This window comes from Heliangelus exortis, chromosome 2 (genome assembly GCF_036169615.1).
Source record: "Heliangelus exortis chromosome 2, bHelExo1.hap1, whole genome shotgun sequence".
Classification (NCBI taxonomy): Eukaryota; Metazoa; Chordata; class Aves; order Apodiformes; family Trochilidae; genus Heliangelus; species Heliangelus exortis.
In genome coordinates this window covers 132,642,085-132,656,182 of record NC_092423.1, presented here as the reverse complement: position 1 = coordinate 132,656,182, position 14,098 = coordinate 132,642,085, and the positions used below count along the sequence as shown (strand labels likewise).

At 39.9% G+C, this 14,098-nt stretch overlaps 1 protein-coding gene across 4 annotated transcripts in view; it reads right to left on the bottom strand.

The window, feature by feature from the left end:
• OXR1 (oxidation resistance 1) overlaps nt 1–14,098 on the bottom strand; it is a 251,657-nt gene that overhangs the window by 129,974 nt on the left and 107,585 nt on the right. The window lies entirely within an intron of this gene.

The following is a 14,098-nucleotide window of genomic DNA, read 5'->3' as shown; positions in this document are numbered from 1 at the left end:
CAAAAGCTCTTCCAATGCTTTATGCAAATCTACTTTAGTACAATTTGCATGGGTCTTGAAATTTCCAGCTGTCACATTCAGCACAGAAAAATTTTGCATAATGGTTTTAAAGTGACGATAATTTCTATTTCATTCTTATTTGCTTCATTAATGCTGTAGCATTATATCTAATGCAATTTTATTTACAAGGATGGATTTAAATCATCCAAACTATTTTAAGGTTTCATTACTAAGGAAAGTCTTTACTTCACCTGATTGGAAGGAGCTGTTTCTGAAATGTCTTTATTATAGGCTATGCAGCTTTTCAAACATCCATATAATGCAGGACCACATCCTGTACTACCATTTTCTGCCTCCCAACCACTGAGTGCAGGGCTTTCAGAGGCAGGAGTAGCCAGTGGTCTGGGAGCTGCATGGCATACCCTGAGACATACAGAATACCTTACCTACAGTGAAGCCATATAAACTCGTAGCATTTTTCTTTATAATTAACATTGTCATAATAGCAATTAATTTCTGTGCTAACTGCAAGTAATTTATACATCAACAAGGCTGTTTTATCCAAAGCCTTTAATTTAGGCAATTGCATTTACACTGCTGACTCCAGCCTTAGGCTTGAATGTATTCTGAGTTTTTTACAAGTCAGCTCCAACATCCCTGGGCACTTAATGTTCCTGAGCTTGCTACAGTATATGCAATAATAACACGCATACATTTATGTAGTCAAATTTGGAAGCAAAAAGACCCTTTAACTTCTCAAAGAGACATCAGAGGACGTTGGAAGTTACAACGTACCAGAGATTTGTGCCTTGTAGTTCTACCACCTCAACAAATAAGCATGAGCACAGCAGGCAGTTGCAGCTCAAGTTTGAAGAAAATGCTGTAAATAAGTCTGTCATAAGATATGGAAATGCAAATCTGCACATTCTTTTGCCTTGCCCAGTATTTCATGCAACTTGAAAGGTACACAGTGAAACAACTTAAAGACTTCTTTCAAAATATAAAATTAACATACACTTCATTATTATATACACTTCATTATTATTTTAATTTCAGAAGAAATACCTGGGACAAGATCTCATCATATCAGAGGTCTGTAAAGGTATTTTGTAAAAGTGTGAAAGTTAACAAATAAACAGTGAGTGAGCTCCAGCCAGGAGACTCTCAGCCCAGCCACGAGCAATAGCCCATGATCTGGAGTGCCTCCAGGCAAGAGGGGACCTTCCACACTGGTCCCCCTCCTGCAGCTGGCAGCCCACCTGCTCATGCCATGACATTCCACTGTCATGTTATACAGAGCTGCTTGGCAGCCACGAATGCCAGTCCTGGGACCAGAGGTGCAGCAAGCAAGAGATCCTCCATCTTGCAGCTGAGCATTGGGACACACTGCAGACTGCAAAGACCACACTCTGGGACCTGTCAGACCACAGGCAGCAGAAGACACAAACCTCATAGGCAATTATCCAACCTCTCCTCATGCTCCTTACCCAAAGGAGCCTCCTCTCCTCTTCCTAGAGCCACCAGACTCATCCTCACACTGAGGTTCAATGTGCCCTTTGGGCAAAACTATTTGCTTCCCACCAGGCATGGGGGCTATGGGGCTGCACTGTGAAAGCCATTATTTGCTGTTTCACTTTTCTAAGAATCAGGCACAGCACACCGTACAGATTTTAGGTCTGAAAAAATATCAAATACCTAGAAGTTTTCAGAAGCACCCAATTGTCTTCATTGAATACAAGTCAATGACAAGACGGGACAAAGGACAGCAACTTAAACTGTAAGCCAAACAGTGCCTATCTAAGGCAACTAAGTTATCCAATTTGTATACATGCTGGGTCTTCATACTTCTGCAATATAAGTTAGCCTTGAAATAAAGATTACATGGATTTGCAATGTGTGCACGATGTATTCTTCTGTAAGTCCTCACAGGAAAAAAGCAACCATCATAATATGAAGCAATTGCCACCAACTCACAAAGGGCAAACTCTCATTACAGAGGAGAGGCAGAAGCTGCTCCTGGAGGAGACTAAAACATCCAGCATTTCTACTTGCTTAGAGCATAAATTGGTTCTCAGATTGCTGAGCAGGATATATTAATATCAGATAAATCTCTGTGGAAGCACCTGACTTGTCAACGATAAGTTAGAAACTCGGCAAAATGAGAAATCTCTCATCATCACAGCCAAAGTGGAATTGAGTTTTTGCCCTTCAACTCATGTATTTGAATAGTAAGTATGATCTTAGAGTTTTTGTGAAATGAGCCAAAAATGTAAAGGTTGTATAAAATGTGCTTTATATTTGTTGGCTCTTTTAACTGTTATTTGATGTGTGCACCACATCCTCCACTGAAAACATGCTCATTCAAGTTACTTTTTCTTGAGGGAGTTTCACTGGGCACTAGTCATACAGTGCTGGAAAAGTGCTTGTCTTGTTCTTTTTTGCATCTCTGATTCACCGAGCAGGTTAGCCAGGCTTATACCAGATGGGAGAGAAACATCTTCAAAGATCCAGGAATATTTTGTACTTAAAAAGGCAAAATATCTTCCTGCCTTTCTGGCAGGAGATTCTACATCTCTAAATATTCAGCTCCAACTAACACTACCCAACTTTTTCTTTTCACCTGGGGTCAGTAACACGGCAAAGCAGTTGCTGGCATTTCCTCCAGAGGCCAGGGGGCAGATTGGGATCTGCCAACCCATACTCTGTTCACTACAACACTGCAGCCACCCAGCAGATCTGGAGCCTTACTAAGATCCCATCAGAAGCGATTACAAAATGGGAAATCTGTTAATTGCACCTACTGAGAAAATGCTATATCAAGCATGTGTGGTTTTCATGTCATCCCTAAATAGTAGGTAACACCACTCAGTAAACTGATTAATAACAGATTGTACTAAGAGAATCTATATATAACGTGGAAACATACCTCTGAACAGACAGGTTGTGAAATAGAGGCTACTTATTTAAAAACAAACGGAAAACCCACACAACGATTTTGTTTCTCGGTTCTGCAGTAGTAGGAGAAACATTTTTAACAACTTTTTATTTTGTGCCCACAAGATCATAAAGGTTGTAAAGACATTTCTTTATGTCTTCACCCTCCAAGCACAGCCCACGAGCCCTGATAATGTATCACTTTTATGGCAGAAGGTAACATGCACCAGGGGAAGCTTTGTTGGACAGAACAGCAGGAGCTGTGAGAGACAAGGGAGGTGCTGGAGTGAGGACCAGGGTATGAGCATCCCCAAGAATGAATGAAATGGCTCAGGCAACCACAGAGATTATGTTCAACCTGAACCCAAGCAAATGTATTCTGGGGGCAGCAAACTACCGTGAAATAAAAAAAAAAAAAAAGAGCAAAGAAAATTCTTCATAAACATGAGTCTTTTGTATTATGAGAATGTTTGAGATCTCAACTGTTATCTCTATATCCCCAAGCTGTGGGGACAGAAAATAACTGTGGCATTTTTACAGTGAAAATTCCAACTCTCCGTAAATTCCAGATCTGCAGAGTTGAAAGCAGGAGGCACTGCTGGTTTCTGTCCTACAATAGCCATGTATTTTTTATTTGGATATTGGCTTGCAATGGACAATGCCTATGAACTTCATCAGGACTGTTAAGTTTCTGTTCATTCTTACCAGTGCAGTTTTCCTCTTGCCTTAGCTTTCATTTTAAACTAGGAATTATGGAAGTGAATTTCTCTTTTCAAGTTTCCTTACAAATTAAATTATCTCTTGACTCTTAAGATTACTTAGTCCAGGGTCCTTTCAGATCCAGCCCTGTAATCCTGTTTTCCATTCCTGTTATCAAGCCACAGTGCTTTGATGACCCAATGATCAAAGCATTTCACTGGCTGCTGGAAGCCACCAGAGATACCATATTTCCAGTATTCTAAAATATCTGTCTTTAACAGAAACATCCCCATTAATTTTGATTTCTTCCACTTATTGAACATGAGGCACTTCTAGAGTACACCAAATGTCACCACCATGAGATCTCCTGCTGGACAAGGCAACAAGTGCCCTGAAAGCCATGTCCATGCACAGTGCCAGGACTGGGGGTGGCACAAGCATCCCTCCAGCCTGAGCTTCAAGCAGACAGTGAGGGTGTTCCCTCCACTGTTCACTTAGAACAGAGACAGAAAAAACTAACATGTAGTTCAGTTCTCACACAGCTCAGATTTATATACAGATGTAGGACTCTTAAAATGAGTATGTTTAAGTAGATTTACATGTTTTTTAAGATTTAAGTTAATAATATTTTTCAGTTTTTCCTGCCACAAAAATATATACCCTGTTTCTATAGCATATAACAAAACTTAAAACATTGGGAAGGGAAATTGCCTAAGAAAGGAAGGGATGCTCTAATTCTCTATCTATAGCAATGATAACAAATATTGAAAAAGTTTAAAAATATATAGCAAAGTTTGTTTTCCTAGTTGCAGACTGAAGGCTTAATTTAATAAACACACCTTGACATGAAGTACTGCAGTTATCAAGTTTGTCAGTATTTTCTCAGAAGCTGAACTTTCTTCTGACAAGTGTTGCCAGTCAATTAAATAAAAAGAGAGCTGAATGAAGTGTGTTACTGCTCAGTCTTTGATAGATTAACTGTATATTTCTGACTCTCCCAGCCTACAAACAGGGGTCCTGATTCAGCAGCATCCTGAGGTCCCTGCCTGACACTGAGACAACCAGCAAGCTGGCTCAGCCATCTCCATGGAAGGAGGTGAACACTAATGAACAGCAATACTTATCAACAGATAACATCCAACTTTGTTTTGTTTGTTTTTTTTCCCACACGTGCAGTGTAAATCTCTAGCTCTCAACTGGAATGTCAATAGGAAAAAGAAAGATCAGATTTGCAGGAATTAACTTACCTAGATTCTTTTCAGCATCCTAGTATGGCAGAACCATAGTGTAAGCATATGCAGACACTGAGATTCCTACCAAGTTACCTACCAAGCTGCTATACCATTAAAACACTTAAACATTCAAAGTCTTCATTTATGTCGCAGAGCATCTAGAAGCTTTGTAAGAAACTGCATTACTAAACACAAAGTAGATGACACCTGAGGGACAGGTAAATGCCTCATGGCACAAGTTTATTCAGATCTTCACCATAAGGCTCAGTTCCTGTTAAGCAAAACATTCCTGCCCAACACTGAACCAAAAAGATCCCTTCTCAGCTTCTTCCTCACTTACTTTCAGGATGCATCTTGCATCTGCGCTCCTGTGCTTGAATGAATTATCTGGGGTGAGTCTGGTGACTTCAGTCACGGGCAAGAGGAGGATCTTTGGGACCACAACCCCCAGCTCTGCACACTGCAGTGAGCACAGGTGTTTTATACTTCCCTTCTCAGAGATCTACAGGTGAGCTGCTTGACTTTTAGGGACAGCTACCACTACAAACTTGTTGGATCGAGCAGGAGAGGCCCATTAAGAAGGTAACAGAAGATACCAAGGTCAGTCCCCACAATCACTGCAGTGACACTGCAAAAGTATGAAAGAGATCATTATGTTTTATCCACAGATCAGGTATCTTCTTAACCTTTCAGCTGCAGATAGGTGGTGGGAGACACTGGGGGAGAGAAAGGAAAAACAGGAAGGCAGGGGAAGACTGGCAGCAGTCCCAGGCAGCTGCCTACGCCTCTGTGGTGGCAGCAATAGCTGCCAGGCCCTGCAGCTCGGGCTGCAGCTCCCACCCCAATACACTGTGAAGAGCCCCACCACTGTTTGCTTCTCTTTCCCTCTGCTGGTGGGACTTAGAGGCAGCACATACTGAGATTCAAGAAGACAACCTAATAACCATCATTCATTTCCATGCTGAACTACAGACATGTCCTCACCAGTGGAAAAGGATGACCTTTCCCTTGAGCCACCATTTAGATTTATGCCTGTGACAAGCAACAATCTTTTCTTAATTTTTTCTTCTCACTATGACACAAAATAGTCAGACAAACACAGAAACAAGAGATTGTAGAACAGAGCTGTCCTAGAGGGTTTTTGGTTTTGTTTTTCTAAATCAATGAGCCCAGTGAGCAGTACTGCTGTAAGCATTGCAGCTCCATCAACTACAATGCACTAACAATCTATAGACATCATAGTAAATGACATTATTTAAAGAAGAATCCAGTCAAAAAGCACTATACCATGGCTTCCCAAAGCACAGAGAGGCTTTTTCCCCTACCCTTATTCCAGAATAAAGAGCTCCTCAAGGCTGGTCTGGCATTGCCAGGTTAAGAACCCCATGATCAGGCATAAGCATTGACAGGTGGCTGAACAGAGAAGGACCAGGAGAGGAGGAGCTGGTATCTGACAATATGAAAAAGAGAAGCCAAGGAGAGATTTAAACACAGTTGGAAGTGATCAAACCAGAGCCCAGAAGACAAATGAGGCTACAGTATGCTAAATGAGGCAAGTGAGTCTGGAAACATTTATGTATTTAGCTTCCTAACTACAGCTCAGCTCCAAGGCATAACTGTTAAGCAGCCACCTGATCAGAATTTGTAAGAAAACAGTATACAAGCTAAACCATGGAAACTGCATTTAGATGCATGTAACAAAACTGTCAAGATTTTAGAAGTCCTACCATATAAATCAGAAGCTTTTCATCTAAATGCAAAATAGGAATCAGTAAATCACATGTTCTTTTCAGGAAGTATTGGCAGGATTTCAAGATTTATTTAAATAATCTCACAATGTGTGGTTTCTTTCCTTGGCTAATCTTCTATGAAAAGTAACTATTAGGAAAACAAAATACCGTGCCTTGCTAATTGTCCTTTTGAATGGAAAGGTAAAACCTCTCATTCACATGTGAAAAATGTGAGGTAAAGGAAGAATTTAGGGACAGAAATAAACAGAAAAAAAATGAAGGGACTGCATAGCACTCTCTCCATGCTCTTCAATAACTGCATTTATCTGTGCTCAGTAAATTTGGGCATAAGTTCTTAATGCTGAAAAATAACTCAGAAATCTACAAGGATATGGTTGTTTTGTGCAAAACCTAAAAGATAAAATGGCAGTTAGAAAGCCAAGCAATTAGCAACACTGTTATCACTGAGCAAGGGCATCCTGGAATAACTAGGCCTTGAAGAAGACAATTAATCAAGAGGCTTTAAGGGTGTCTCATGTAAATCACCAACTGGGCAGGGAAGATTCAAGGTCTATACAGATACTTGGACTTAAGGAATGCAAGAACCCAAATCAAGAAGATTGACTACTGAACCAGTCTTGGGCAGTTGGAGCTATAGAATTTGTGATACTGGGTCCTTTAAGTGAACTTAGTTCATTATGTCATTATAATACTAAAAATCAAATGCCCAGATCAGAAAGACCTCCATCCAGGTGAAGACCCTCCCCCTGAGCATGCACAATGGGAGAAATAGGGATGTAACCACATTATATGTAAATCACTAAGAAACCATTGTAATGAAAATGAATTTGGAAGATTACCAATTTTATAGCTTTTTACAAAGATATGTCATGGTAACTCTGGGGTGCTTGATCTGTGGGAAGGTACCAAGCACCCAGTTTTGTACAAACCTGCAATAAATAACGATGTCTCCTTCCTAAACATAGCTTTTTTGTCTGTCTTTCAGGAGCTATCTTAAAATGGTAACATTACCATACTAGGAGCCTGTAAAAAACACCTATTGGAACCCAGGAAAGTCTTTACAGCTAACCCAAAAGAACAGAAAAGGGAAAAGGCAGCAGAGTTCCTCACTCTCCTGCCTATGCAAACTGGACACAGGCACTGGGGAAGGGCCAGCAGGCACCTCCTGTGCCATGCAAGCAGCTCTGCTCCAGCTCTGCCTGCCAGGCAAGGTCCTCTTTGGAATTCTGGCTGGATAAATACCTGTGCCTAGCTCACTGACACAGCACTTAGAAAGCTGCAGTGTTTCATACAGTTAAGGTTTCCAATTTCAGAATGGTTTAGTTCCAAAAAACCAAAATTTCCATCAAAGTCAAAACCTTGAAGAAGTGATGATTTGGACTGCAACATTCTTTTTTTTTTTTTTTTTTTTCATAAATTTTATTTACAATAACATTTTTTCCCTAGAAAAATGCATGGTTTTGGTAAATGAAATACAGATTGAACTGATTTAGTTTGGCTGTAAGATTAATGCCAGGGGTTTACTTTTATAGATATGTTTTAGAGCAATACAAAGATTCATTTGGAGATACCTAAAATCAGACAGAAAGGCCTTCCATTCCATTTATTTTGCAGTATATACTGCAGGAAAAAAAATGGCTTGGAATTCAGTAATTCATAAGGGTACACATATTCTGAGAACATAAAGGTCTTAATGTAATATGGCAAAAACAAGTCATCTTCTCTTACAAAAAATAGAACATGTAACACACAAGTGGAGAAAGGACAGACAGTGCTTTATGTATAAGAACTGACTTCTTCATCTGTGCTGTGGATACTGCATTTCATCTTTATAGAGCAGTGAGAAATCAAAAAGTTATGTAACTTAGTAAAAAGCTGATAGGCCAAGTGTCATTTTAAATCCCACTGTGTGAAAATCAATTACAAGATATGAAACGAAAAAAAAAAAACCTCTTCAGGAACCAAAATCTCCATCCCATAATATATATCCCTATCTGTATGTATATTTTTAAATAAGAATGAGCAATAAAGCTTTAAAGAAAAAGAGAGTGTGGGAGTGAAGTAGAAGGACAGGCTGAGCAGAGAAAGAACAGAATAATCATAAATCATTTCAGGATGCTCTTATGATCAACCAAAAAGAAAAATATTTTTGATTTTACTAATGCTGAAGCGTAAACAGGTAAAATAATAGTGAATTGCAATAGTGAATTGAATAGTGAATTGAATAGTGAATTACTACAAAGAAAAGCCCAACAATTCTTGTATACTTTGGTAGGAAGGTACATGCTTTTTTAACCAGGATATACAACACATCCTTACATCAGTCTGCACTTTTCAAGGGGAAAGCAGTCCCATCAAAAAAATCTAAAGCTATCTTTGATCGGAGGAGGGTCAGGCCAAGTCAACAGATCTATTTTATTTTCCAGTTGTCTCAGCAAGCAAAATCAAAAGAGACAATGATACTGGCTCAGAAGCCAAAAAATAATCTTTACAATCCATGAGAATGGTTCATTTTTTTAATCCCTGCATTGACCAATGTCACCTTTCATCCATTCAAACATAGGCTACCCGGCAAAAAAGATCTGGTAATTCTTATTCGATTAATTTACAAATGGAGTGAACTTTTAGAGAAGGAAATCAAAATAAAACATTTTCTCTAAAATGGATACAATGGATGAAAAAATGAAAAAATTCTTTCCACCTTTCTCATAGGCACCCATTATATGTTGAAGGGCTCCAATAAGGTCACTCCAGAGACTTCTGTTTTCCAGGCTGAACAACCCCAACTCTCTCCATCCTTCCTCATAGGAAATAATTTCAACACAAATAATTTCAACAGGGAAGGGAAGTACTAAACTGAGAAATATCTAAAATCATGAGGGAGCTTGTAAAGCTCCAGGTTACAGAGCTGAAAATGTTCAGAACAGTCACCTATATTACAAAGACTTTCAAGAAAGCACATCTGAACTTGGGTATTAAAAAATGTCTGCCTAGTTTTGGGGAGCAGAAGGGTCTCCCTCTATGTAACATGGCCAATGTTAAAGGCCATAAAGGTCAGAAAACACTGATCTCTGGCTCCAGTGAATGACCAAACTCCTCTATAAATGAGGAAACTTCATCTCTCCTGGAAGCTTTTAAAAGAAAGCACCAGGCACTGTGTTTTTGTGAGGTGCTGCTGCCCATCCATTAAGCAGCTGCTAAAGATCCCCATAAACCAAGGTTTTCACCTCCTTAGGGACAGAACTCCACATGAATGAAGTCCTGTGAGCAAAGGTGAGAGCTGCACAACTGCATGGAGACAAAAGGCTCCACTTCCATACCCAGAGAAGGAAAACTGCATTCAAGATAATGCCAAGATTTAAAACTCTTCCACGGTAATTAGCATCAGAAAACTACAAGTATTTTGGTCAGTGGGTTTGTTACAAAAACAAGGCTGAGACTCTCAAGCACAGCAAGCTAGAGAAACACATACATGCTCCAGTTGTCCTACAGGGAACAAGGAGCAGCTTCATTTACCAAATAACTGTATGAACAGGTCAACTGACAGGTGAACCTGGAATCTGCTAAGCTTTTTTTCACAAGAGTCATATTTTACTGCTGACAATATATTTAATATAGTTTAGAAGCATAAAAATAAAGAAATGTTCACTGAAGTTTGCTCAGTCATTTCAGGATTTTCCACCACTCAAACAGCAGCAGCAGAATTTTAATGACTGGGAAACAGAAGCAGTGCTGCAAGAGAAAATTCGAATGCAGTAAATCACTATTTATTTGGGTTTCCTTCACTGTAATAAAAAAAAAAAAAAAAAAAAAAAAAAAAAGCCTGAGAACTTCCCATGTGTTCTACAGTTACAATACCTGGAAAGATATACCCAAAAGCTGAATTCCCAAATAGATCTCACTGCCATCTGATGATGTGATTTTTCTTTCCATCCATCCATCTTTTTAACTTACATGCCTTTGCATGTTAAAACAGCCATATGTTCATGGTACCCTCTTGCCAAAGATGCCTTCTGAGTAGCAATTAAATATATAATTGAGATTTTTAAAGACATTAGAAGGCAAATTCAGTGGCTTTTTAAATGGCTGCAGAGAATGAGACACAAATCAATTTTATGGCAAGACACACTTTTGCATATGTTCAATATGCACCACATGATCCTGGAACAGGATGCCCAGGGAAGCTGTGGATGCCCCCTCCCTGGAAGTGTTTAAGGCCTGGCTGGAGGGGGCTTTAAGCAACCTGAGCTAGAGGAAGGTGTCCCTGACCACACAGGGAGCTTGGAACTAAATGATCTTTAAGGTCCCTTCCAAACCAAACCATTCTATGATGACTCTTTGAGCCCTCCTAAGCCTGAGGGGCTGCTGCTTCCACAAATAATGTTTCCAAGGTTTTCAGAGGTGGGATTTTCAAAGCTTTAAGACGAAGTTCACAGTTTTACTGTGGAGGAGATCATCAGCTAAGTGTCAAGATTTTAAATTTATTACTGATGACAGATTTGTAGACAACTATGTTATTCCTAGGACTTGACTTTGTTCTCTCATTTTGTTCACTCATCCAGTGGAGCTGGACTGACTGTCCTTTGAGACTCATTCCCCCATTTACAACTTAAAGCTTCTCACAGGAGACTAATGAGAGGGATTTAATCCATATTACTACCTTCTCACAGGTTATATTCTTGTTTATTTATGATCACTTTACTTCACCGCTCACATAGAGGAAAAGATTATTTAGTAACTCACCACAGCTCAGAGATGAGTAATGGATAAAACTGTGTCTCACTAGGGGTGAGGAAGCTAAAAATTCAATGCACTGCTTCGAGCTCTGACAGAGCACTGCAGAAGCCCAAAAACCAACAGTCCTGCTGATTATCATTTCTTCCTATCACTAAATGCCTACAATGTTTCCAAAGAGTATTAACTCACTACAGTTCTTTTCATTTCCTTATCTTCACATCCCTACAACTGACCCATGATTCATGATTTGAAACTAAGCTCATCAGACAGTAAGTGTTGTCTTTCATCTGCCTGACACAGTAAAACCACCACAGGTTCCCATGCTCAGCTGCCTTCTGAATCCTCCTCCTCCTCTCAAGAGGACAGCAGTACTCCAAAGATCCCCTCCATCTTAATCTCCTTGCTTCTCTCAAATATTTCTCTGTTCATACTGCTCCACTTCCTCCATGACTGCAGGACTAAAGGAGCACATAAGAAAAACTCAGACAAGAAAATCCATGGAACTAAGCTAAGCCACTTCCGTATTATTTTGAAATGGACTCTTCTTTGCGGCAGAGATTTTTTTTTTTAAAGAGAAAAAGACAAATGGAGAAATAATATGAGCGATCAGATTTTGGAAAGCTTCCATGAGCAGAAATGTCAAGAGAACTACTGCAGATGTAGTAGCCTGTGCATTTCAATCAGGAACACAAAAAATGGCTAAAAAAATCCATTTAAACTGCCTGCAAACAACACTCCAATAAGAAGTCACTTCTTTTTTGTATCTTAGGCCTTTAACCTAACAACAGTTTAAAATTATCACACCCTGACAAAGACCTTCGCTCAGGAGGACAGGGCTCTGTAATGAAAGATGTGTCCTATAGAGCTGGGATGTCCCTACCTTGTCATTTCTACTTCTTCTTGCTCTAGCAGACTCCTCTCCAACTCCAAAGGTCCATTCTGGGAGTACCATGCATTCTGCATCCTCAGTTTCTAGCTTCTCCTCTTCCTTTCCCCTTCTGCCTTTTTATTTCCTTCTCTTGGGAAGCAATGAAATGCAGCTGACTGTTTCCCATTAAGTCCCTCTTGCAATTTAGGGCTCCTCTTTTTACTCGAGGAGGGTTTTTGTGGCTGCATTTCCATAGTCCATGTTAAAGTACTCCCACCTGCATCTGCTCTGTTCTGCTGAAGCAATGTGAAAGATTTACAGTTATACAGGGAAACCCTAAAAGTGAACAATCATTGTAGAGAAACAGAATACAAGCGACATAATTAATAAGGCAAGGTCTTCTCATTCCTCTGATTTTGTCTGAGACTTCCTAAGGGTGGAGCCAAATAAAAATACTCATTAATATCAAGCCTGGAAGATGCTGTTCTTGGTGTTGGGCCGATGCTCACTGAAGTATCAGTCTCACAAGTTCCTCACCACAGGCATAACCCTGGGTTCTCCAGATCCCCAGAGGTCGACACAGGCACCTGGCTGCATATACCATCTTCCATGATCATTCCCAATTTGGAGCTTTTTTGTTGTTTTTTTCCCCCCAATAAATGATGTTAAATTGAAGATATCCTCATTGTTAATGTAATAATGTGCATGTGTCTTTACTTGCCAACCTGAATTTTTTAACCTATTAGCCTGCTTATGAGAAATGAAGAGCTTTAAAAGCACAGCATTAATTTATAAGCACCTTTGTCAGTCAGGATGCTGTCATCAGTCTTAAAGCTAAAAGCCTACTCTTTTCAGAAACTGTAGGTATATATACCAAAATGAAAAGCTGTTACATACTCAGCAAAACAAGGCCTGCATTAAGAAGTGACAGCAGCTTTCAAAAAATCATTTCTCTGTGGAATCACTCTGGCACCAGGAATGCTCAGCAAAAGCAATCTATTTTTTAAGTGATTTTTTTCAGCATCCACTTGTGTGACACTGCTACCAGCCATCTCTCAGGTCAGTGCCTGACTCCTGTAATGAGAGTTTACTTTTTGTCACTCCAGAATTATTTCTGTCTCCACAACCACAAAATCAGGAAAGTGTTTTACCTCTGCTATGACCTAAAACGCCTGCTTGCTATAAATTGTATGTTTTAGGTTTTGGTACCAATTCAACTCTGAAGTTAATAAGAAACAAGGCTGAACATTCCCCCTCCAGGTATAAGTCTCTTGGCCTCCCTCTGTCCTGTGAACCAAGACTGTCAAAGAGACCATGCCACAGCCAGCTCCCTTCATGAAAGCCATTAAGGTCATCAAAGAACTACACTGAGGATTTTGTTTTGTTTTGTTTCACCCCTTAGATACTCTGTGGTGGGGGAATGTCTTAAGTAACTGCTTTTCCCGACCTCCCATCCCATCTTCTGTCCCTCCTACCAAATAGGCCACAGAGGACAGGCTGAAACAACTCTTGGAGGCAGCTGTCTTCCTGCATCACAAGCCATCTCACTTCTACTTCAGTGACTCATTCAGGGCAATCACATAAATAGGAATTCTCCAACTTTTCTGCAATTCACATTTTATTTTTCATGCTCTTCGTTTTCCCCAGCAGTTGTGGAGTATGTTTGGTAGCTCTTAGAGCCAGCTTGACACATGAGATGTGAGAAGATAGAGAACCACAAACTTATCAAGGCTACCAGGCTTGTGAAACAGCAGCTTCAAAGAGACTTTGCAAAAGACATCACTGCCTTACAGACCCCATGAATCACACTTTGTAGTTTCACTGAACAACAACATTTTAATCCTCTTGGACATTGGGGAACTGCAATATATCTCTTT